Source organism: Eurosta solidaginis, chromosome 3 (genome assembly GCF_040869045.1).
Source record: "Eurosta solidaginis isolate ZX-2024a chromosome 3, ASM4086904v1, whole genome shotgun sequence".
Classification (NCBI taxonomy): Eukaryota; Metazoa; Arthropoda; class Insecta; order Diptera; family Tephritidae; genus Eurosta; species Eurosta solidaginis.
Genome location: NC_090321.1, coordinates 226,176,955 through 226,203,185, shown reverse-complemented (window position 1 = coordinate 226,203,185; position 26,231 = coordinate 226,176,955). Strand labels below are relative to the sequence as shown.

The 26,231-nt window shown below is 35.7% G+C and overlaps 1 protein-coding gene across 1 annotated transcript in view; it reads right to left on the bottom strand.

The window, feature by feature from the left end:
• Positions 1 to 25,833, bottom strand: part of LOC137245146 (uncharacterized) — a 213,639-nt gene extending 187,806 nt beyond the window's left edge. Inside the window, exon 1 of the mRNA XM_067775333.1 lies at positions 24,276 to 25,833. The gene's annotated coding sequence lies outside the window, so the exon portion shown is untranslated. The remainder of the gene's footprint in view (positions 1 to 24,275) is intronic.
• Between the last annotated feature and the right edge of the window lie 398 nt (positions 25,834 to 26,231).

Genomic DNA, 26,231 nt, shown 5'->3' with positions numbered 1-26,231 from the left:
AGTATCGCACCGAAATTTTTGTCCCGACTTGTTTATGCAGTGCTAAACCATTGTTTTTACATTAGTCGCGCTCTTGTAAGTACAAAAAATATAATAAATAACACCATACATTTGTTTGAGATTGTTTTTCAATGAAATATCTTTTAATTATTTTGTTTTTTTTTTTCATTGGAAGCTGCTTAGCATTGCTCTATTAAAAACAACAAAACCAACTTCTCGACTTAAATTGCTCCATGCTTGCTTAAGTTTTTTCCTTGTGATTTATGTATGCTTTTCGAGAAATAAATTATTTGGCGATTTACATTTTAAATTTCTTTAATTTATTTGTTCTCTTTTGCGCATAATTTACGAAATTTTCTTTCGATTTACGTCCCCCATTAATACAGATGTTCGATATTTTTATTTACCAATTTACCGTTAATACACTTAAAAAATAAAAACAGAAATAACTTTAATTTCTTCACCAATTTCAATTAAATTTATGCCAATTTTCTTGCCTGCTTCTCTTGCCTGACTTCTTCTCCCGGCAGTTTTCGATACGTTGTCCTTTCAAAGTACGAAATTGCATGGCTTGCCGTTAAATCCACAATTTTCCAGCTTTAATTGCATTATTTCATTATTAAACGGTTAAAAAATTCATCATCAGTTTGAAATAAATTTTTAATTAAATTTGAAATCAGTGCATTATCTCAGGCAGCTTTATGTTGTTCTGCAGGTATTTTAATGCCTTGACAAGCGAGCGGCAGGCAGGAAGTTAGCACATGCAACGGACATCGGCTACATACAGCAGCGAACAGAAAAATAGCAGTGGCAATTTTTTATCACATTTTTCCAACTACATTTTTCTGTTTTTAATTTTTGATAGTCTACGAAAAAACTTAGATGCGGTTTGTAACTTTAACTGTGCAATTCAATCTCCAAACCGGTTTCGAAAAAGTTCGAAAAAAAAAAATTTATGAAAATATCGAGTTTTCTCTTTAAAGTCTTTTTCTTCAGTATGCAGTTTTCTAGAACAACCAATTTAAGTCCAACAAAGTACATGTTATAGGTCTCTCGAAATTAACATTGAACTTTGACAGTTTTGGTGTTTGCGTTTTTTTTTTTTTTCATTTAAAAAAAAATAACTATGCGCCTCAATATGGAGGAAAAGTTAAAATACCCATCGGAAAAAAATGGTCAAAAATGGTAAAAATCATGGCGAATTTTGAGAGAACTCCAAATTGTCTTGGCGGCCGCCGTGGTGTGATGGTAACATGCTCCGCCAACCACACCGAAGATCCTGGGTTCACGCTCGGGTAAAGCAACATCAAAATTTAGAAACAATTTTTTTCAATTCAAAATTTTTCTAGGCGGGGTCGCCTCTCGGCAGTGTTTGGCGTATTACATTTATTTATTTTTTTCAAATTGTGTTTTTTTGGTGGACTAAAATTGGTTGGGATACAAAACTGCATACTAAAAAAATCTGAAAACTATATGTGACATGTAAGGACGGGAATTTCTTGAGATGTGCTGAAGACCCTTTTATCGTAAATAATAGAACCTAATAAAGCCCGAAGTTTCGTTGAAAGTATCAGGACTCTGAGTAATCGGGAAGCTTTTCAAAACTCGAAAGCGAAATTTCTAAGTACGGACGATCTTTTTAATTTTCACGATCCCTGGACCATCTAGTGAACATTTCTTTCTCTGATATTGCATTGACATAGGGATCTGACTTCAGGCTGGATGCGAGTTCGCCTAAATTTTAGGTACCTAAACTAATATTCCACTGGAACTTTCCAGCACTGCAATAATTTAGGAAAAAGCTGTATGTCAAAACTGTGCTAGTTAATTTGAAAACCTAAACTGTTTATTTCTTCTAAGAAAATAACAACAATATTTCGTATTTTTGATACGTTTTCATGCTTAAAAAGAACATATGTCAATTAGGGTCCGTGGTAAATACCTATCCCAAGATAGCAGTTCAAGAAAATGCAGTGGCTCCGTTTTATAAGGTTTTTTTTCGGACATAGTGGAGCACGTGCACACTGACCTTTTCCACAACCTCGAATTCAATATTGTGATGTGGGTATGCCTCCAATAACTTCTTTAGACCAATTAGTGCACTTGGCTGCCAAATATGTTCAGATTGCGGTCCATATTTGAGAAGGATCCAGTGCTTGTGTCGCCAACATCAGCTTGAACAAAATTGAGCTCACCATCACGTATAATTGATCGGATCTTAATCGCAGGAGGGATCATCGGTCTATGATCTATGATTTACTTAAATTGGATGGGCAAGGGCCATTTATTTGCATATACGAGTACAATGTTGAAAAATCAATAATTTGTTTTTGAAATTTCACATTTGAATTAAGGTTGAAAAGTATGCTCATAAAAAATTCTAAATTTACCAGTGATTTAAGTTTTTTCTATATTTAGCCAGAAATTTAGGTCAACTCGCACACAGCCTAATTTTCTTTCAAAGTTTCAGGTCTCTGGGTTATCGCGAAGTTTCTTAAAACTCGAAAGCGAAATTTCCAAGCTCGGAAGATTTTTTGAATTTTCACAATCCCTGGACCACCTAGCCAAAATGTTCTTACCCTCATGAGGGTTCTGAAGTATGTTTTTATGTTCAGTCCAATCATTGCTAGATTCTCCAATTTAATATAAAGGAAGTAATAAAATAGATCGGTACTTAGTGTGAGGATACAAAGTTTCATGTTTCTTGTAGTCTGCATGAGATAGCTATGACCATGAGTCACGCATCTGAACAATATAAGATGCTTATTTAAGTATTTGCTGAAATTTTAAGCTCCTAACTGATAAACTGAGGAATATATGTATTACACCTCTATTTACTTCCTTTATATTAGGTCGGTTGAATGTTTGTCGGCTTTTCATACAAATCTTGCAATCGATTTTTAACGTGAAACTTTACACATAGGTTAGAACACCGTGACAATGCAACAAAAGGAAAAAAATCCGTTAGGAGGCGCACGGATCGAAATAATTAGATAAGAATTTGAAAATGTTCAAACTAGCTTTCAAGTAACTTCTCGATGAGCTAGAGACTTGAAATTGCAAACTTCGATGATGACAAAAATAAAAAAAATTGTAAACACTTCCTTTATATAAATGGACAAAAATCAGCGAAAAATGTCTCCTTATATAAAGACATATTCTTGCTAAACTTTGATTTTTAAATTTTGACATAGGAATTTTTTGTTTCTGTTGCTCTCATGTGTGCCAGATGTTGTGAATATTTTGTATGTTATAAATAAATAAAATTGTTTTTCTCTTGAAATTCGATAATTAATTGCAAAAATAAATAAACCAATAAGCAATGGGAATAAAATTCTCACTTCAACCATCGTATGAGTGCGAGTTCAAATCCCACTCCCGGGAGAAAAGGCTTTGAAGAGATTTACAAGGTATAATCGAAAAACCTGTCGCTTTGTCCCGTCCTGATGTCACGTTGTTTAAATTTTCCCCAAATTATTAAAAAAAAATCTCAAAAGTTAGAGAGAGGATGTAAATTTAGACTTTTCTCAAGCGATATTTCAACTTATTTGCTATTTGAAAATTATTTGCGGAGAGCGTTATTTGCTTGACATTCAAACTCTGTTCGGTCTTCAAATCTACGCTAAGTAGTAATTTTGTTTTTTATTTATGTAGTTTCATGTAATCAGTAAAGAAAGGATGTTGATGCCGCATTGTTGCTCGAAATAAATATACTGAAATAACCAAACTTGTTTTATGAGCTTGATGGGCGCATTGTCTGCCTCTCTTTCGCATAATCAAGAATGTGGATTCAATTCAGATTCGGTCATGTTTAAGAAATTGTACTTTGGCTTTAGAATGCCACTCACGGATATTTAAGGTACACTTGAGATGTAACGTTTGAGATTTGAGAATAAGGTCCGGTTTTTCAGTAGTTGGTTAAGCTAATCTTAAACTAAGTTTGCTTAAACTCTAGTCGAATTTAAACTCCAGTTAAACTACTGAGCAGTTTTTCAGTCACAGTTTAATGCCGCAGCGTACCTTAAGCTTTTTTGTGAGGCAGCATTGGTTTTTATATTATCTAGATAATTTGTAGATACGGCAACTGCTGGATTTTGTTTACCCAACAAACATGGAAAAAAAATTCTCCAGCGAAATATATATCTAGTTCTGGAATTGATATCCAACATCATTATTTAATTATTCTTAAGCCAGATAGTTCACGAGTTGATATCCAACTTCATTCTCCAATCACTATCTAACCTTTGAAAAATTAAAAGTTTTCTAGTTGATCTCCAACGTCTTTAATATTTTCCAATTAATATCCTAATTTCGAGATATTTTGAGAAATATACAGCTTTCAAATGAATATTCAACACATTTTTCCGGTTGATATCATACATTGCACATCGACTTGAGGTGGAGTTGAAAAAAATATCCAAGGTGGTACCACCAAAACCACGGGCCAAGCAACATCAAAATTTTAGAAACAAGGCTTCTCAAATAGTACACACACAATATTTCTAAGCGGGGTCGCTTCTCGGTAGTGTTTGACAAGCACTCCGAGTGAATAAAAAGCTCTCAGTGAAAACTCCTCTGTCTAGCAAATTCCATGCGGAGTCGGCTTAAAACAAGTAGGCTCCGCCCCGCCAAATTGAATAAAAAAGAGCACGACGCAAATTGGAAGGGAAGCTCGGCCTACAATTTTTTCGGAGGTTATCGCGTCGCATTTGTTCATTATTTATTCAACTTAAGTAATATCATTTTTTGCTTTATAAAAAAATCCCTCTTTCCCTGAGTACGCTATTATTATTGACTTGAGCCAATGTTTGAAAAAACTCTTACTTATACATATATGAAAATATCGTTTGTAAAAATATGAGCGGTTGATTATGAATAGAAATTTTGATGCGACCCTCGCTTTTATTTATTTGTCTGATCAACATCATAGATTTATGAGGAGTGTGATGATTAGTACCTGGAACCTACCTAATTATTTTCCAGCTTTTAGTATTATTATTACTTAAAAAGCGCGATAACCTCCGAAGAGATCTAAGGCCGAGCTTATCTTCCAATTTGCGTCGTGCTCCTCTTGATTTTCCCTACAAATTGGCCGGACGGGACCTACATGTTTTATGCCGACTCCGAACGGCATCTGCAAAGCAGATGAGTTTTCACTGGGAGCTTTTCATGGCAGAAATACACCCGGAGCGCTTACCAAACACTGCAGAGGGGCGACCCCGCTTTCTAATTTAAAAACCTTATTTCTAAAATTGTGATTTTGCTTTCCCCGGGGTGCGAACCCAGGGCATACGGTGTGGTAGGCGGAGCACGCTACCATCACACCACGGTGGCCGCCATTATTACTTAACGTACGTATTCTTTCAATAAAACCGTTTAAATAAAAAAAATTTTTTTTTTTGAAACATACATGTCTGAAATATTTTTGTATATCTTGTAAACCTTCTTGAAAGACATTGCACATTCCTTGACACCATAAAAGGGGGATGTTATTTGAAAATGATTGCAGCCAAGCCATCCCTGTCCAATCGTTAAGCGAATTTTATACCAGTTGTTGTTGTTGTAACGAAGGCCCCGAAGGCGTTTGGGAGTATTATCGATGTACCGGTACAAAGCCTAACCATCTCGGGAACGTTTTGTTATGACCACATGCGACCTTCTTGGCTATACCCCCTCCCACCCTTGCGCAGGCAACATGAAAGGATTGCGCTATACAACCCCTTGAATCTGGTATTTTAGTGGGCTCTGACGACAGACATACCTACCGCGGGTATATTCTGACCCTCTTACCCGCTGGGGTGATTTTATACCAGTCATGCATTTTGGTACCTCTTCTGCTGTCAAACTAAGTGAACCGAAACCAAGATAGAGTTCCGCCGCTACGCAAAATTTGGGTTACATTTCCAACACAACAGCTTTGTACCTTTCATTTTATTTTCTGGCTGTATTTGGTGTCTTTCGGCATTTTTGGCGCTAATATCATCCATGTGTGAGAAAAACAACACTTTTGTGTGAAATGTGCGCCTATTTTACCGTATATGTGCACACATATGTACACTAGGGTTGCCTTTGTTTTCCGATTCTCGATCTTACCCCCCCCCCCCCCTCCAAATATTTAAATAGCTTAGAAATTGATATGTATAAAAACTTAGGCCAATCAAAAAACAAAAAAGTAGAGGTTGCGCAAGGAGTCTGAAATCGTGAAAAGGGTGAATTTTTACATTTCTTACCTTATTTCATTTATTGTGAGCAGAAATGTCTCTCACTTTTTAGCGAAACCTCTAAAGATTTTTTTCAAGCGCATTTAAAATTACAAAAATTGATCAAATAATAAACATGTTATAAAATAGAAAAGGTGTTAAGATTTCAATTAAGCACAAAATTTTCAACGTTTTATTATGAATTTTTAGAAATATTTCGAGTACACAGGTATGTAGCTCATTCAATGTGACTTCAAAGAGGTGCAAGTTTCAAAACGCTATCTACTTTTGTTTAATTTTGAGAACGTTTTTCGTGACGGGTATTGGTTATTTTCCTCTATATAATGAATGAAGAAATCAGGACGGACAAGGCGACAGGTGTTTCGATTATACCTTGTAAATCTTTTAAAATACATTTCTTCTTGGAGTGGGATGCGAACCCGCACTTCTACAATGGTTGAACTGTTGCAGACGCATTTAGCCACATCATGCCTTAAACTTATCCCAATTACTCTGTTAATAATGGACCGATTTCTAAGATTGTAGTCATTTTAAAAAAGCAAGGAATAAGACATAAAAATTGCTTCGAAAAGTAGTCAACGTTTCTAGGATAAAGGAATATGAGCACTTGCTTGAAATGTTTAAAATTCGTGCTTTTTCTGGACATCATGTTCCTTGCGCAACCCCGAAATCTTTATAGATCTGAATAAGATTTGGTATTTTTTTGATTTTGAGCTATTTGCATTTTTCTATGTGGTGAGATCGAAAATCCAAACACTTTTTGTATTTCTTCATACAACGAAAGGTAACACTAATGCATACATTCATAGACACCATCACGTACATAGAACATGCCTGTGATGTAACAATAGGATGGCAGGGCTGGCAAAATGCCACGTGCCCCCGGCCCAAGAGGGCCCCAGGCCAAGAGGCTGCGTACTCAAAAATATATTTTTACATTGTACCTCAGTATTTTATTTTATTTGAAAAGTGTATTTTTATATGTTCTGCTTAAAATCCAAATTGAGACAACTAAAGATCATAAAACAATTTTAAGTTAATCGTTAAGCATTTCAACCAAACTAAACCAAAAGATTTTTTAATTCATTTTTTGAGATGTATATGTTGCACGTGAGAGGTTATTGATATGCAACATTTTTCTGAAACAATTGAACAAGTGTATAATTTTTTTGTATAGTATCAAAAGATGGAATATTTTATCAAGTTTTATATCTAATAATGAAATTGAATCATCAATTTCAATAATATTAAAAACATTAAACCCTAAACTAGATGGGCAGGATGTTATGATGTCGCTTTTACTTTAAAAGTTCGGTTTGTTGAAGTCCAAAATGCGCTAACGAAAACATTCTGTTAAATTGCAAATCAGATGAAAGAAACAAAGCTGTTTCACCCAAAAAGATAATCGAAAACTACAATTTTGTTATGTTATTGGTTTCCATTGCAAGATCCTATAGATGGAGCCTCTAAAGCACTTCAGTCTAAGGGCACCGATCTTTCAAATGCCTTAAAACGTTAGAAACTTTGTCTATTATGAATTTGAAAATTTAAAAATGGAAGGGAACAGTGTAGCAGAAAAACGATCCATTCCCTGAATTTTCTAAAGCTCGCCAGAGGATGGTATAACGCCTTTTCGATGAGCTTTGCGAAGATGAGCGTCTCGAAGATCCGGAAAGTTTTTCAAGGCGAACATATTTCATAGAGTATTGGGCATCATTATAAATCAACTGAAATCGAGTTTCATTCCAATGAATGAAATTGTTTCAAATTCCAGTGTTTTGCAACCTTTCACTTTAAAAGTTTTAAATTACACTGATCTATTAAAAAAAGCTCTAGAATTGAGATATATAAAAAAAGACATATCTGAATCATTTGCCACAGAAATTCTCAGTTTTCGACCCACTTTCAGAGACGAAATAGAAAAATCTTCATGTATTAGAGACCTTGCTGATTTATTAATAATAAAAAATAATTGTATGTCTTGCAGCTTTCTTAAAGTTTGCACTGCATTACTGTTATTTCTTACAATTTCTGTGACTACAGCTAGTGCTGAACGATCATTTTCAAAACTAAAATTGATAAAAACCTACTTAAGAAACTCTATTAGATAAGACAGGTTATGTAGCTCGGCTATTCTGTCTATTGAAAATTCTACAGCCCGACCCTTAAACTTTGATGATAGTATGGACACTTTTGTGGAAGCGAAATTTTGAAAAAAAAACATTTTTCTTAATCAATATCTTATGCAAATTAAATTGTTATTTTTATTTCATTGTAAATGCATTCAGGATTCGGCATTGGGCTAGTCTGGACTACAAAACATTCTCTTTTGCCTAATAGAGGAGGCCTATGGCCATTAGTGGGACATATACAAGGTATAATTTAGTACGCTGAAAATCCCGAAATTTATTAAAACTCAGCCCAGTACAACATGACAATTTTTATTGATAGGGTCACATTAAGTTACGCCACTGGAACATGCAACACATTTTTCACAGTCAACAAACAAAAATGGCAAGTTTTATCATTTCACGCCACCACAATAATTTTGTGTTTTTTGTTTTTTTGTTTTTTTTTTTTTTTTTTTTGTAAATTATTTTTGTATAAATTTTTCATATTTTCGTTTTCATTTTTCTTGTATAGTACATTTTTCATAAAATGTGTGTTCTCGTGTATGTATGTATGTATATATAAATGTATGTATGCTTAGTCTGTTTAGCTGTTTATGGTAATTTATGACACACAAGTGCACAGTTGAAAGTTAATCTTTAATAATTCATTTTTATTTGACTGCTCTCGGTTCCCTATATTATGTATGTGTTTGTGTTTATGTATGTATGAGTTGTACATTATGGCACACGAATCGTTCGTCCGCTCGCTGTGTTTTCATCCAACAATTACAAACATGCCGCAATATTTCAAAGAATTCTCTTTCTTTGGTGGGGTCTCTCCAAGTCACAGTGTGTGGATGGATTGTCTATGAGATTTTATACCGTTCATGAAAATGAAATGGTATATTAACTTTGTGACGAATCTTAAAATTGTAAGTCCTTAAAGGAAAATAGATAGACCCACCAATAGGTATACCGAAATGGTCAGGATGAAGAGGATTTACTCATATATTTTCGTAATTTCTGCCCCATTTTAACAGCTAGAAGCTTCAAATTTCACCGAATGCTTACGTATATAGCATATATTGTTATCTGAAAAAATCATAGAGATCGATCTATATATGGCATGTATCCCATACAACCGCTTGTTCAGATAAGAAACTTTTCGTAATTTCTGCCCCATTTTAATAGCTAGAAGCTTCAAATTTCAGCATATGCTTTCGTATATAGCAGATACTGCTGTCTGAAAAATCAAAGAGATCGGTTGTATATGTAGCATATGTCCCATACAACCGATTGCTCAGATTATAAACTTTTAGCAATTTCTACACAATTTGAGCAGCTAGAAGCTTCAGAATTCATCAAATACTTACGTTTACGTTACATATTGTTAAGATAAGTGATTCATTGTCATAGCTATTTCATGCAGACCACAAAAACCGTGAAACTTTGCATCCTTACTAGGGTGGTTACAAGGTATATGGTGAATTTTAATTTTTTTCTATCTTTCGGGGTACCCTCCTAAAATATGCCAATAGATCAGAAAATGATTATTGCATAGTTTCAGGCCAATCCGATAATGTTAACACGTGCCTCATTGAGGTCAAAATTAGGAAAAACAGCGAATTTTCAGAAAAAATTTTAGTGTTTCGTCAGTAAAAGTGAAACCATTAATGCCAGGAACTTGACTCGTATACCATTGAATTTGTAATGTCCATAGACGTTTGCATAGAAATTCAAAATTAGGGATATTCACTATGACCTGATCTAATAAATGCTAAATTCTGCTAAAAATAATTGTTTTATAAAAATATTATTACGACCAAAATCAATACAAATAAAATTACCTATCGAATTGTGTACGAGTCAAGTTCCTGGCATAAATGGTTTCACTTTTACTGACGAAAAACAAAAAAGTGTTTCTGAAAAATCGCTGTTTTTCCTAACTTTGACCACAATGAGGCACGTCTTAACATTATCAGATGGCCTGAAACTTTGTATGTATCATTTTCTAATCTATTGGCATATTTTATGGGGGTGCCCCAGCGGAAAATCTATAACTGATTTCTTGTGGCCACCCTAATCCTTACACAAACTACCTGCCTATTTTTACTTCCTTTATATTAGGTCGGTTTGTCCCCTTTTCATACAAATCTTGCAATCGATTTTTTAGTAACTTCTCATTGAGCTACAAACGTGAAACTTTACACATAGGTTAGAACACCGTGACAATGCAACAAAGGGAAAAACCGTTAGGTGGCGCACGGATCGAAATATTTATATAAGAATTTGGAAATTTGGTGTTTTGAGATCGATTTTAAAGTAACTTCTCATTGAACTACAAACATGAAACCTTAGAGACATGAAAACGTGAAAGTGGAGCGCAATTGACTGACTAATAATATCTCCTTTCCTACCAACTTTCCAATCCAAGTAATATACGCTCAACTTTTATATTTTTACTTCTCATAAATATTTTTGCAATTTCTATGTCAAAATTTAAAAATCAAAGTTTAGCAAGAATATGTATTTATATAAGGAGACATTTTTCGTTGATTTTTGTCCATTTATATAAAGGAAGTGCTTAAACTTTTTTTTTTCTTATTTTATATTTATCTTAAAAACCGCTTAGGTATGTACATCTGTTCATTACATATTACGAATAAAATAAATAAATGTAAGGCGCGATAACCTCCGAAGAGATCTAAGGCCGAGCTTTTCTTCCAATTTGCGTCGTTCTCCTCTTGATTTTCCCTACAAATTGGCCGGAAGGGACCTACATGTTTTATGCCGACTCCGAACGGCATCTGCAAGGCAGATGAGTTTTCACTGAGAGCTTTTCATGGCAGAAATACACCCGGAGCGCTTGCCAAACACTGCCGAGGGGCGACCCCACTCAGAAAAATTGTCTTCTAATTTAAAAACCTTATTTCTAAAATTTTGATGTTCCTTTGCCCGGGGTGCGAACCCAGGGCATACGGTGTGGTAGGCGGAGCACGCTACCATCACACCACGGTGGCCGCCGAATGGTATAAGATTATTGTTCAGCACCAAGGCATAGCCGAAGGCAGTCCGTCCTTACTTGTTTTAATACGCATTTGTATAAAATTTTACAAAAATCGTATCTTATATTTATAATTTCAATTTACGAAATTGTATTGTAGTAATAAATAAAAAATGCACATGCTGTGCATATTAGGATGGAACGAAATTACGTGTAGTAAACTTACTGAAGGAAAAATTTTTCACAGCCATATTTATAGGAAAATATTTTTAGAGAATATTATAAATATTAAATCTTTTGAAGAAAAATTCAAATCAGCTTTAAGACTTCAAACTTGAAAACAGTTTAAAATATTTTACGTGAAAAGCTTTCGTTACTTTCGCAAAATTTTTCATTGTTTTTTTTTTTTGTAGGTTTTAAGTAAGGTATGCTATATGAAGAATGTAAATAAAGGCGTAAAACACATTTAATATTGGTATATGTATTGTATGGAGTACTAGAGAGTGCATAAGTGTAGGCGAAGTGTGTGGTAGATAAAGACAAAGAATGCGAGCGAATGTATAGTAACAATGACTACACTCTAGCGTAATTTGGTAGCAAACTACGTGGTAAAGCTGATATGAGCGAAATCACACAGCAACTCAAGGCAAACATGTCACACACATGCATAATAAAGTTCCTGAGCATATACACAATTTTTGGGCATGCAAGTGCAAGATATGTATAAAATGCTGTATTTGTTGGAAATAAAGAGCTAGAGCAGATATGAGCAAATGCGTGATTTTTTTTATTAATACAAAAAGTGTCATAGCGACAAAAACAAATCAGGTGGTGAGTTATAGTTGAAATTAGCTTCTTTTTAGGATTTTGTTGGTTGTAGCATCTTTGTAGATTATGTAGTTAAATTTTAATGAAGTCATAAGGCGGCCGCCGTGCTGCAATGATAGCTTATTCCCCCTACCACACCGAAAATCCTGGGTTCAGGTACCGGTCGAAGCAACATCCACAATTTATAATTTTCAATAAGAAAGCGTGGTCGCCCCTCGGCAGTGATTTGACAAACACTGCGAGTGTATTTCTGCTATAACAAACTTATTAGTGAAAGCTCATCTGCCATGCAGATGCCGCTCGGAATCGGCGAAAACATAACAGCAACAACAAGATAAAAAATTAGTGAAGAATGTGGTAAATAAACTTTATTTAGCGAACTTTATGAGCTCACAAACAATTTAGTGTATCATATTTGGTGAAAAGTTCGATTAATAGTTAATAATATTTGTAAAACCTTGCGATATACCACCGGTGATATTTAGACCAATAGAGAAATGGGAGCCAGTAAACATTAGTGATATAATAAGAAGTGTAGCCTGGAGTACAATTTGGTTATTAAAGACTAAAGGGCTCGGCAGCTGTGTGTTTTATACGAATGTATGAATATCATTCGGCTTAGAAAATATTCATACCGAGAAAAGCGCTTGTCAGCAAACTAAGGAGAACTCTTCCGAGTGGTTGAAAATAGGTGGGGGCTAGCTTGATCAGTAGGCAATATTCTTATTTATACTCAGGTCGTCTAACCCTCATCAGTATCTTTATGTCCATATCTAAGTCAACTGTCGTTACCATGTCCATCTGTATACCCAACTTCAACTTTCTCTTCATTGCTCTCTTTCCATTAGTCGCACTCTACATCTCTGTATTCCCCAAAGCCCCTCGGTATATTGTCATCTTCCTCTGCAATTTACTCCTAACAAAGTTCTTGTGTCTATACCCTAACCGTTATATTCTAGGTCAGCCTGTATATCACTGCACTCTACAAGTGTCTGCTCTCCCTCTTGCTTTTTCTGCCTATGCACCTTAGCGGTTTCTAAATATTTTTAGAATTCGCGTGGCAATTAATTAAATTTAACTCCGAATAACTACTAAACGAGTATAGTTAGCAAAGACCTTTTTAGGTCTTTTTCGTAGGCCGTTAAATTTATTATTGGGTGTCCCGAACAATAACCTCAAATCTCCAAAGGAAAGCTGATAATTTTTCCCACCCTTGTGTACTTATTTATTTATTTACTTATCGCTTCGGATTTAGTGTGAACTAGAATTTGTCAAAAATCATTTAATTATTTTAAAATAATAAACTCCTTTATGTATGTTTGTTTAATGGTGTGTTTAGTTTATACTTATATTTAAGAATTCATGAGCTTAACACCGGCTTATAATAATTGAATTTCAATTATTATGTTTTTTCTAAGAGAAACTGAAAAGAAAGAAACATTTACTGGCATATTGCGATGGACCATTTCGAAAACCGCCAACGTAATCATCATCAGGCAATATTGTAATGTTATCAAATAGAAATGTGAAAAAATGAGAAAAACCTGAATTAAGCATGGAAACAAATACCAGCAGGATGGCCTAGTGGTTAAAGGCTACTGCAGTTTCACCATGTGATTCAGGTTCGAATCCCGGTGAAACCTTTGATGACATTACAAAATTGCCTGATGATGATTACGTTGGCGGTTTTCGAAATGGTCCATCGCAATATGCCAGTAAATGTTTCTTTCTTTTCAGTTTCTCCTAGAAAAAACATAATAATTGAAATTCAATTATTATAAGCCGGTGTTAATCTCATGAATTCGTAAATATAAATAATAAACTCCTATTTTATTACTAATTTAATGACCCATGAAATTTGAAGATACGCGAATGGATTCAATGGAAGCAAGGCATTTGTGAAAGTGGGTAAACATTTAGTTATCTTTACTTGCTTTTTATTTATTTATTGTTCAAGCAAATTTAATAACAGACATTTTCCAAAGCGAATAGCTGCAAATAAAACAGCACGAAGTACTTCTTATCATAGAGCAAAGAGTCAGTGCGTATGCGCCTTCGGAAACTACGCTACTGTTGGCAGCCATAATTTCGAAATAGTAAAAGACTTCGTTTATTTTGGGAACCAGCATTTACACGAATAACAACATCAGCTCCGAAATCCAGCGAATCACTATTGGCAATAAATGCTACTTAGAACTAGGAAGACAATTGAAAAGTTGTCTCTAGGCAAACGAAAATCATGCTCTACAAGTCACTTATTGTACCCTATTTGCTATATGGTGCAGAAGCATGGACCATGCCAACATCAGATGAAGCGTCCCTGGGAGTATTATAAGAAAAGTTCTCGAAAGATTTACGGACCTTTACGCGTAACGAAGAAGATTTAATGATCTACTCCGCGAGCTTTACGCAGAATTAAAACACAGCGGCTACGATGACTAAGCCATGTTATATGCGAATCAAAGATGATGCACTGGCTAAGAAAGTTTTTTTATCAGAACCCGCCTATGGAAGCAAAGATAGAGGGCGCCCCACTACGCTGGAAGCACCAGGTGGAAAAACAATTTAAATTCCCTTGGTGTGACCAATTGGTGCCAGTTAGCAGAGCGAAGAAACGTCTGGACGCGTCTTGTTGGAATCATTGTTGTTGTTATTGATTTTACTGACTGATTACAAACAAAAAATCTGCTATTTATTTAAATGGCATAATTCCACTGCACAAAACTTTTTTCTGCTGCTAATTTTAGTGCATCCAGTTATCCCACTTAGTAAAATGAATGTGAGGAAAGTTTCAAAATAACGACTCAAATAATACTCTCACGTTACGGTGTTAATAAATACTAAAATGTGTTGTGAATATCAATTGGCACGAACCAGAATAGAAGTAGGATTAATGAAGACAAACAAAAAACCGCTGTGATGGCTGAATGGTTATAGCAGTGGCGCCTAAACGTTGCCGATGAAGGAATTTAGCAGTTCCCGAAATGGATCTATACAACGAGCTTTGGCAGTTGTCTAAATTTTTTCTTTCTTCTATTCTAATTTAAAAATTTTTTCAATTAAGAAAAAATGTATCATAACAATAATAATGATAAAAAATTATTGTTAGGCCTTGAGCTCGATTCGAACCCGCGATCTTAAATTCAGTAGGCCGATATAACAACAAAAATTGTTAATACATCCCAGAGCACGGGGAAAAAAGTGTCAATAAAATATGACACTATGGCAGCATTGCCATCAAATAAGTCCAATTTTCACATCCATTCTGCAACAGATGTCGCAGTGTTGTGAATATCAATTGGCACGAACCAGAATAGAAGTAGGATTAATGAAGACAAACAAAAAACCGCTGTGATGGCTGAATGGTTATAGCAGCGGCGCCTAAACGTTGCCGATGAAGGAATTTAGCAGTTCCCGAAATGGATCTATACAACGAGCTTTGGCAGTTGTCTAAATTTTTTCTTTCTTCTATTCTAATTTAAAAATTTGTTCAATTAAGAAAAAATTTATCATAACAATAATAATGATAAAAAATTATTGTTAGGCCTTGCGCTCGATTCGAACCCGCGATCTTAAATACTAAAATTATAAATTAACACACAAACAAAGATATTGTATCGAATTAGCATGCTTTTACTTGAAATATCATTAGTGGACTCAATTTCATATGTAAGCTAATTTACGTCTAATTCTCCAGATATGTAAATTTGTTTAAAAATGAAATCGGCTTAAGCAAGTACTGCTCACACTTGTGGTTCTTTTGCATGTAATTTGCTTGAATGATTCAATGGCAGAAAATGAAAAAAGAACACGCAAGTTTATTTTTATAATTATATTTAATTGTAACAGCACAAAACGTGCTCGATCATTTCCTCCTACTATGAAAAGTGTTTACAAAACAAAATAAGCGGTTAAGTTGAAATGAATTTCCTTTTAGGGTTTTGTTGCTTGTAACATCTTTGTATATTATTTGGTTAGTATGCCTGTCGTAAGAGTCGCCTAAAATTCCAAATTGATTAAAGGGGTTGTGTAGCGCAACCCTATCAAGGTGTATCCAGCGCAATGTACAGCTTCTACAACCCAATTATCAACCTCACCTACCCGTTGTGAATCCTGTTTCTTTAATAGTCGAGGCTCCGGCGACGCCGAACTTCTGATGAATCTAGGGTATGGGAGGGCGTAATGGCCTAGAATGTTGCTTGTGGTCACACCAAATCGTTCCCGAAATGGTCGGGCTAGTAGCTTTGTGGTGCTTGTTACCGGAACGTGCCGGATCTGCATCCGGCAAAGGGCCATCAACACCGATAACAGTCCCCAAGGCCTTCAGGGTGTGTCCTTATCGCTACAACAACAACAACGACGCAAATTGGAAGAGAAGCTCGGCCTAAATCTCTTCGCAGTTATATCGCGCCTTGATTTTGTGTACTTAAGAAATTTAAAAAAATTAACAACTAAAATAAAATAAAACAAAATAAAATAAAATAAAATAATATAAAATAACACAAAATTAAATGAAATGATATATTAATGAAATTAAGTTAAATTAAAAAAGTTTAAATTAAATTAAATTAATATTCATTTAATTTAATTTAACTCAACGAAATATTAATATAATTTAACTAAATTTAAATTAAATTAAATAAACGTATGCTTAATTAAATTAAATTAAATTCAATAAATAATTCAAGGTTCGATTCTAGCTCAAGGCCAGAACGATAATTTTTTTCCCATGATAATTATTGTTATTTTTTAATTTTTCGAAATTTGAAAAATTGTATTTTGTTTTTGGAATAGTAAGTAGCAAATTTTTCAGACAACCTGCCATAGCTGCGCAGATAGATCCATTTCGAAGGGTGCTAAGCCTTCACCATCAATACGCTTTAGACACGTTACGCTAACCATTTAGCTATACAACGATGGTTTATTTGACTGGCAAATTTGTATGCCTAAATCGTACTGATGATGAAGGCTTAGCACCCTTCGAAATGGATCTATCTGCGCAGCTATGGCAGGTTGTCTGAAAAATTTTCTACTTACTATTCCAAAAACAAAATATAATTTTTCAAATTTAGAAAAATTAAAAATAACAATAATTATCATTAGAAAAAAATTATTGTTCTGGCCTTGAGCTCGAATCGAACCTTGAATCATTTATCAATAGGCCGATAAAAACAAAAATAAATTCAATAAATTTAATCGTTTTTTATAAGTTATCCGTTAGTTACCGAAAATTTTTGGATTTATTATCGAAAAATTATCGATGTTTTAACAATATGTAGATTTTTTATCAACAACTGGTTGATTTATTAATGGCACTAAGCGTATTAGAGAAAGATTATCTAAAAAGTGGCCGAAAAGTCAACCCACTCATCAAGTTGCATCAATTTGTAGGTCTTGGGTAGTAATTTATCGCAGTTTGCACACTCAGAGAAAAAATCGTTCTAAAACGAACGTTGTTACGTTGTTTAAATTTTTCCCAAATTATTAAATAAATTATAAAATTAAACAAGTAAGGAAGGTTAAGTTCGGATGTAACCGAACATTACATACTCAGTTGAGAGCTATGGTGACAACATAAGGGAAAATAACCATGTAGGAAAATGAACCGAGGGAAACCCTGGAATGTGTTTGTATGACATGTGTATCAAATGAAAGGGATTAAAGAGTATTTTATGAGGGAGTGGGCCATAGTTCTATAGGTGGACGCCATTTAGGGATATAGCCATAAAGGTGGATCAGGGTTGACTCTAGAATGCGTTTGTACGATATGGGTATCAAATGAAAGGTATTAATGAGTATTTTAAAAGGGCGTGGACCTAAGTACTATAGATGGACGCCTTTTCGAGATATCGCCGTAAAGATGGACCAGGGGTGACTCTAGAATGCGTTTGTACGATATGGGTATCAAATGAAAGCTGTTAATGAGCATTTTAAAAGGGAGTAATCCTTAGTTCCATAGGTGGACGCCGTTTCGAGATATCGCAATAAAGGTGGACCAGGGGTGACCCTAGAATTTGTTTGCACAATATGGGCATCAAACGAAAGGTGTTAATGAGTATTTTAAAAGGGAGTGGGCCTTAGTTCTATAGGTGGACGCCGTTTCGAGATATCGCCATAAAGGTGGACCAGGGGTGACCATAGAATTTGTTTGCACAATATGGGCATCAAACGAAAGGAGTTAATGAGTATTTTAAGAGGGAGTGGGCCTTAGTTCTATAGGTGGACGCATTTTCGAGGTATCGCAATAAAGGTGGACCAGGGGTGACTCTAGACTTTGTTTGTACGATATGGGTATCAAATGAAAGGTGTTAATGAGTATTTTTAAAAGGGAGTGGGCCTTCGTTTTTATAGGTGTTCGCCTTTTCGAGATATCGCCATAAAGGTGGACCAGGGGTGACTTTAGAATTTGTTTGTATGATATGGGTATCAAATGAAAGGTGCTAATGATTATTTTAAAAGGGCGAGGGGCTTAGTTCTATAGGTGGACCCCTTTTCGAGATATCGCCATAAAGGTGGACCAGGGGTGACTCTAGAATTCGTTTGTGCAATATGGGTATCAAACGAAAGGAGTTAATGAGTATTTTAAGAGGGAGTGGGCCTTAGTTCTATAGGTGGACGCCTTTTCGAGATATCGCCATAAAGATGGACCAGGTGTGACTCTAGAATGCGTTTGTACGATATGGGTATCAAATGAAAGGTGTTAATGAGTATTTTTAAAAGGGAGTGGGCCTTCGTTCTATAGGTGTTCGCCTTTTCGAAATATCGCCATAAAGGTGGACCAGGGGTGACTCTAGAATGAGTTTGTACGATATGGGTATCAAATTAAAGGTATTAATGAGAGTTTTAAAAGGGAGTGCTGGTAGTTGTATATGTGAAGGCGTTTTCCAGATATCGACCAAAATGTGGACCAGGGTGACCCAGAACATCATCTGTTGGATACCGCTAATTTATTTATATATGTAATACCTGCCAGAACTTTTTCATTTTCTTCTACTTAATATGGTAGGTGTCACAACCATTTTATAAAGTTTTTTCTAAAGTTATATTTCGCGTCAATAAAACAATCCAATTACCTTACCATATTTCATCCCTTTTTTCGTATTTGGTATAGAATTATGGAATTTTTTTCATTTTTCGTAATTTTCGATATGGAAAAAGTGGGCGTGGTCATAGTCAGATTTCGTTCATTTTTCATACCAAGATAAAGTGAGTTCAGATAAGTACGTGAACTGAGTTTAGTAAAGATATATCGATTTTTGCTCAAGTTATCGTGTTAACGGCCATGCGGAAGGACAGACGGACGACTGTGTATAAAAACTGGGCGTGGCATCAACCGATTTCGCCCATTTTCACAGAAAACAGTTATCGCCATAAAATCTATGCCCCTACCAAATTTCAAAAGGATTGGTTAATTTTTGTTCGACTTATGGCGTTAAAAGTATCCTAGACAAATTAAATGAAAAAGGGCGGAGCCATGCCAATTTTTAAATTTTCTTTTATTTTTGTATTTTGTTGCACCATATCATTACTGGAGTTGAATCTTGACATAATTTACTTATATACTGTAAAGATATTAAATTTTTTGTTAAAATTTTACTTTTAAAAAATTTTTTTTTTAAAAGTGGCGTGGTCCTTCTCCGATTTTGCTAATTTTTATTAAGCGTACATATAGTAATAAGAGTAACGTTCCTGCCAAATTTCATCATGATATCTTCAACGACTGCCAAATTACAGCTTGCAAAAGTTTTAAATTACCTTCTTTTAAAAGTGGGCGGTGCCACGCCCATTGTCCAAAATTTTACTAATTTTCTATTTTGCGTCATAAGTTCAACTCATCTACCAAGTTTCGTCGCTTTATCGGTCTTTTGTAATGAATTATCGCACTTTTTCGGTTTTTCGAAATATTCGATATCGAAAAAGTGGGCGTGGTTATAGTCCGATATCGTTCATTTTAAACAGCGATTTGAGATGAGTGCTCAGGAACCTACATACCAAATTTCATCAAGATACCTCAAAATTTACTCAAGTTATCGTGTTAACGGACGGACGGACGGACGGACGGACATGGCTCAATCAAATTTTTTTTCGATCCTGATTATTTTGATATATGGAAGTCTATATCTATCTCGATTCCTTTATATATGTACAACCAACCGTTATCCAATCAAACTTAATATACTCTGTGAGCTCTGCTCAACTGAGTATAAAAATTGCTTGAAATAAATGTTCATACATTTAAAGCAATACGATTAATTCATATAAAGAGACAACATTTGGTTAATTCGTTGTAGTTCCATAAATAGAACAAAAACAGCAATAAAAACCAATTTTCTATGAAACCGCCTTACAATCATGCATAACTTCAACATATAACTACATACGAAGTATATGATGTGTGAAAGATAATATATGCGAAAGAAGGCAATTGGGAAAAACTTTACAACAACTAAGGCATGACGTAGCTGAATGCGTTTGTAACCATTTCAACTATCGTAGGAGTGCGGGTTCGACTCCCACTCCCGCGAGAAAAGGCTTTGAAGAGATTTACAAGGTATAATCGAAACAGCTATCGCCTTGTCCGTCCTGATGTCACGTTGTTTAAATTTTTCCCAAATTATTAAACGAACGAAACAAGTTCAAAATTAAGAACATTCGTTGACAAAAGTCTGTTAAGCATGTTTTTTCTTAACTCTTGACCGATGCGCTTGTTTTAAGAACAGTTTTTCCAAGCACACCTTTCGTATTTTATTACCAGTTTGGTATTGATGAGGAACCTTCTGTTCTCATTTCAACCACTACTTCGGCAAGTTTTAAGACTTTTCGTTCTCACGCTTCGAAAACGATTTGTGGTCGATTTAACATTTTTCGGTCTCAATTCAAGATCGGTTTGGGCTTGATCTTTGGGGGGAGTGCGAAGGTAATTTTTTCAATTAATACCCATTTATTTTTTTTTATTAATAATAATTTTTTTTTGCGTTTGATGGTGAATGAGGACAAAACGAAATACCTGCTGTCATCGAGCAAAGAGTCAGCGCATATGCGCCTTGGCAACCACGCTACTGTTGGCAGCCATAATTTCGAAATAGTAAAAGACTTCGTTTATTTGGAAACCAGCATCAACACTAGCAACAACATCAGCACTGAAATCCAGCGAAGAATCAATCTTGCCAATAAATGCTACTTTGGACTTGGTAGGCAATTGAAAAGTAAAGTCCTCTCTCGGCGAACGAAAATCGTACTCTACAAGTCACTTATCGTACCCGTCCTGCTATATGGGGCAGAAGCATGGACCATGACAACAGCAGATGAAGCGGCTTTGGGAGTGTTCGAGAGAAAGGTTCTTCGAAAGATTTATGGACCTCTACGCGTTGGCGATGGCGAGTACCGAAGAAGATTTAATGATGAGCTGTACGAGCTATACGCAGACATCAACATAGTCCAGCGAATTAAAGCGCAGCGGCTGCGCTGGCTAGGCCATGTTATGCGAATGAAAGATGATGCTCCGGCCAAGAAAGTGTTTCTATCGGAACCCGCCTATGGAAGCAGAGGTAGAGGGCGGCCCCCACTCCGTTGGAAGGACCAGGTGGAAAACGATTTAAACTTCCTTGGTGTGACCAATTGGCGCCGGTTGGCGGAGCGAAGGAGCGACTGGCGCGCCTTGTTGGACGGCCATAACCGTTTAGACGGTTAAGCGCCAATTAAGTAAGTAATTTTTTTGTCGTCTTCTTATTTGATGATGCAATCAGAATATATATTTAAAATATTTAATAACAAGTTTGAGAATTACCTGTACATATCTGAATGGAATTGAACGAAAAATAAAAGTTAAAACAATAGAATATATTAAAATTGTTTTAAAAAATTTCAGAGTTTGACGGTGATCGAACTCCCGTCACACGATCGCAACCGCGACATCATAGCCGCTGGGCCACCACAACTGCTTGATAGCTTGCGCCAAATGTTGTATTTGTACCGTTTCTTTTTACTTGCACTTAATTTTAGAACATTTTTCTTAATTTAAGAACACTGTTCTCATTAATAAAACATTTGTTCATATTTTAAGACCAGCCGTTCTCTTTTCAAGAAAATGATTGTCAGTTCAAGAACAAGGTTGTTGTTTTGAGAACAGGTCGATCGTTTTTCAAGAACAAAAAAGTAAGAACATGAAAATCTTGAATTGAGAGCGGTGGTTCTGGATTTTAGAACAGCGTTTTTCTCTGAGTGTACGTTGTTCGCAACTTTCGATATCGAAAAAGAGGGTACGAATCTATTCTAGATATAAATAATCCATTACACCGAACTTTGTAAATACATATATCTCATTTTTACCAAACTAACGTGTTAGCAGGTGGACGGAGATAACGCAATCAATAACTTTTTCGATGTGAATAATTTTGAACTAAGGAAATCGATAAAAGTTTTAGGACAAAAACCAAGAACTTGTTCAGAGGATAGGTTTAACAGCCGCGGCGTATACAAGCTTACCTGCCAATGCCCACACAGTTATATAGGACAAAGAGGACAACGAATAAGAACGAGGTTCAGAGAACACACTAGATATTACACAAAAAAAAAAAAAAAAAAACATGGACTCAAACCATTATACCACAGTCCAGCTTTGTGAATTAAAAAAAAAAAAAAAAATAAATGTAAGGCGCGATAACCTCCGAAGAGATCTAAGGCCGAGCTTCTCTTCCAATTTGCGTCGTGCTCCTCTTGATTTTCCCTACAAATTGGCCGGACGGGACCTACATGATTTTATGCCGACTCCGAACGGCATCTGCAAGGCAGATGAGTTTTCACTGAGAGCTTTTCATGGCAGAAATACACCCGGAGCGCTTGCCAAACGCTGCCGAGGGGCGACCCCGCTTAGAAAAATTTTCTTCTAATTGAAAAACCTTATTTCTAAAATTGTTGATGTTGCTTTGCCCTGGGTTTGAACCCAGGGCATCCGGTGTGGTAGGCGGAGCACGCTACCATCACACCACGGTGGCCGCCAGCTTTGCGAATTACATGCTCGAAAATAAATACTCCCCAAAAAACATCAATAAAACAGTCAAGGTCTTTCACATGTAAGCAAAAGCCCGACGTCTGAAAGTACTCGAAAACATCATTAATCTACAGACAAAAATATTCGACGGTAGAATAATAAACGAACAAACACTATTTCCGGCATAACCATGTAATCACATAGGTACAACAAACAAACAAAAAACATTAAACCAAATGAACAAACATACAAAAAGGTCGAATGACTGAAATTACTGACTTCTACCCGCCTTAGATAATAACACAAGTTGATTAGTGAAAACTACTCCTTCTGCTTATGAACACATAACACGCACATATATACACATACGAACTGTAAATATAATAAAAACGACAACAGCAGATCAGAGCGACAGATGACACTGCTGGCGGCGCAACGCCGTAACCGGTTTGTCCCCAAACCCGATTTGACAAGGGATGACGAAAAATCGCAATGAAAACCACTGCCGTTTCTTTTATGACACACATAACACATACATATACACATACGCACATTCAATTTGACAAAACCTGCTCATGTACATACGTACTGTATATATAAGACAAACGACAACAACAGATCAGAGCGAAAAATTACACTGAACGCTCAACGCAGAAACAGGTTTGTCCATTTCATTTGACATTGAAAATCCGAAGTCGTTTTTGTTGTTGTTGCTGTAGTGATAAGGACACTACCCGAAGGTTTTGGCGAGTGTTGTCGATGGTTATAGTCTTTTTGCGAAGGCAGATCCGGTACGTTCCGGTAACAAGCACCATTAAGGTATTAGCCCGACCATTGTGGGAACGATTTAGTATGACCGCATGAAACCTTCTAGGCCATACCGGAACTTGGGGTCGCCAGAACCTCGACTGTTAAAGAAACAGAATTCGCCACGGGTAGGTGAGGTTGACAATTAGTATGGAGCAGCTATAAATTGACAGGGTTGCGCTTGAACCAATTTGGTATATAGTCGCCTCTTACGACAGGCGTACCTGCCGCAAGTATATTTTAATCCCCCTAACCTGAAGATGTCAGGATAAGAAGCGTAGAACATGAATTGAAAATAAACTTTGTATATTTACCTCGCTGCTACTGATTAATCTGCATACTAAAAACTGTATCACAAAAGTTGCAGCTCCAAGTATTATTTTTTTATTATTTTTGAGAAGAGTTTTACAAAAAATTATTTTACTAAACACTGCACTTATTTATAAATGAATATATGTATTTAATTATTGTTAATATTATTATTACAACTTGTAATCACTGGCATTTAATTTCTTATGCACAGAAGGACATTTTTTCGGTGTATTATTATTATTATTACTATTTTTTGTTTGTTTATTTTTATAAATTTTTACAATTTACTACTAGCTAAATACACTTCACAGCGCTAAGAAAGTAACAGTTTTTTTCGTAAATTACACACGTTACTTTGATATTCATATGCATATGAACTGAACATACTTTCTATTTACTTATTTTTTGTTTATGTATTTAAATACACACATTTTTTATTTTAATTTTATTTTTAGAAGCAACTCATCTATTTTTCGTTGCACCCTCTTTGCACATTTTGTTGGGTCTTTTAAAAATGAAATGATTTATAGCACATTTACACACAAGCATCAAGCACTACACCTTTGGCTGCGCCATAACAACTTTTTTAACCTCAATTTCTAATGCTTTTGTCACCATTAATTTATCATTAGCCAATTTATCCGAACACAACACAATCGCTGTTGAATCTCCAATGTCTGAGGTGACAGTGGAGGCATCGATAGCTGCTTTAGCCTCAAAATACTTGCTGCGCGTAGCTGACTTTGTAGTAGCCGCTTTCTTACTTTGACAATTAAGTAAAAATAACACCAGTGACACTTCAATTAGATGCGAAGCGCCATCACAAACAGCACCGGCAAAACGTTCCAGGCTAATCCAACGCGGCACACTCATATACAAGCACATACTGAGCAGCGGTACGGGAGGGGTGTCTTTTTTTAAGGCAACGTTAAGCAAGCAAGATTTGTGGGAATTTTATGCGATCTCATTTTTATAGCGGAAGCGAGCAGCATCAGCAAGGCAGAGTGTGACGTTTCGATGGTGTGCAACGAAATTAACATAACACCGTTAAATATCGAGAGTGGGGCGACGATGACGACGAAAAAATTAACTGAGTGCCGTTAGTTCACGCGCGCTTCAACGTAACACACCGGCACACTAAAATTCACTTTTTAATAGCACGCTATAAACGGAACCAACGTTTCCCGCGCTCTGCGCTGCTTTGCGTTGTTAAAGAGTAAGAAGCTGAATTTCATGTAACTCGGTAAAGTTACACAATTTCACCAACGTTGTTTCAACAAAACTTTATCACGTTGATGGCGATGAAAAAAGAAAATCAATATTAATTGGTTAGTTGGCTTCAAGTACACTATTAAAGTGCCGCAGGCCAATGACCCACTCAGCTGTTGCACATATTTCCCACTTTCCTGTTGCACATACATACACATACGCTTTTGTTTCGGTATTTTGCTTTACACGACCGACGCGCTGCCATTATTTGTCTAATACATCAATATTCTCACTAACGGTTCTTTTTAGAATTTCCGAATTTCAAAATACAACCGACCGCTTTGGCGTACAAACGCCAACTGACTCTGGTCGGAGCGAAAACCGGTGAGCTTTGCTGTGTAGCTGGTGTTCTCTATGTAGAAAGTTCGTATTTACATAAATCAGATGGTCATGGCTTCAGCTGCGCCATGTTTTCGCCGCAATTATTTGTTTTGATTTTCCAATTCGTTTGTTTTGTTTAGTTTGCAAGGCGCGGTGAATTCCTACCCCATAGACCGGCATATCATTAGCAATGAGTTTAGCAAAAGGTCGCTGTGAGACGTTACAGAATATTTTGAAAAAATTTCCGTTAAGGAAATTAAATTTCCTGTAGCCAGTTGAAGTAGGCGACGTGACAGCGACGTGTACGACATACATATTTAGAAAATATTTTGACGGAGGATTTCTTGTAATAGTTTGAGAAATATGAA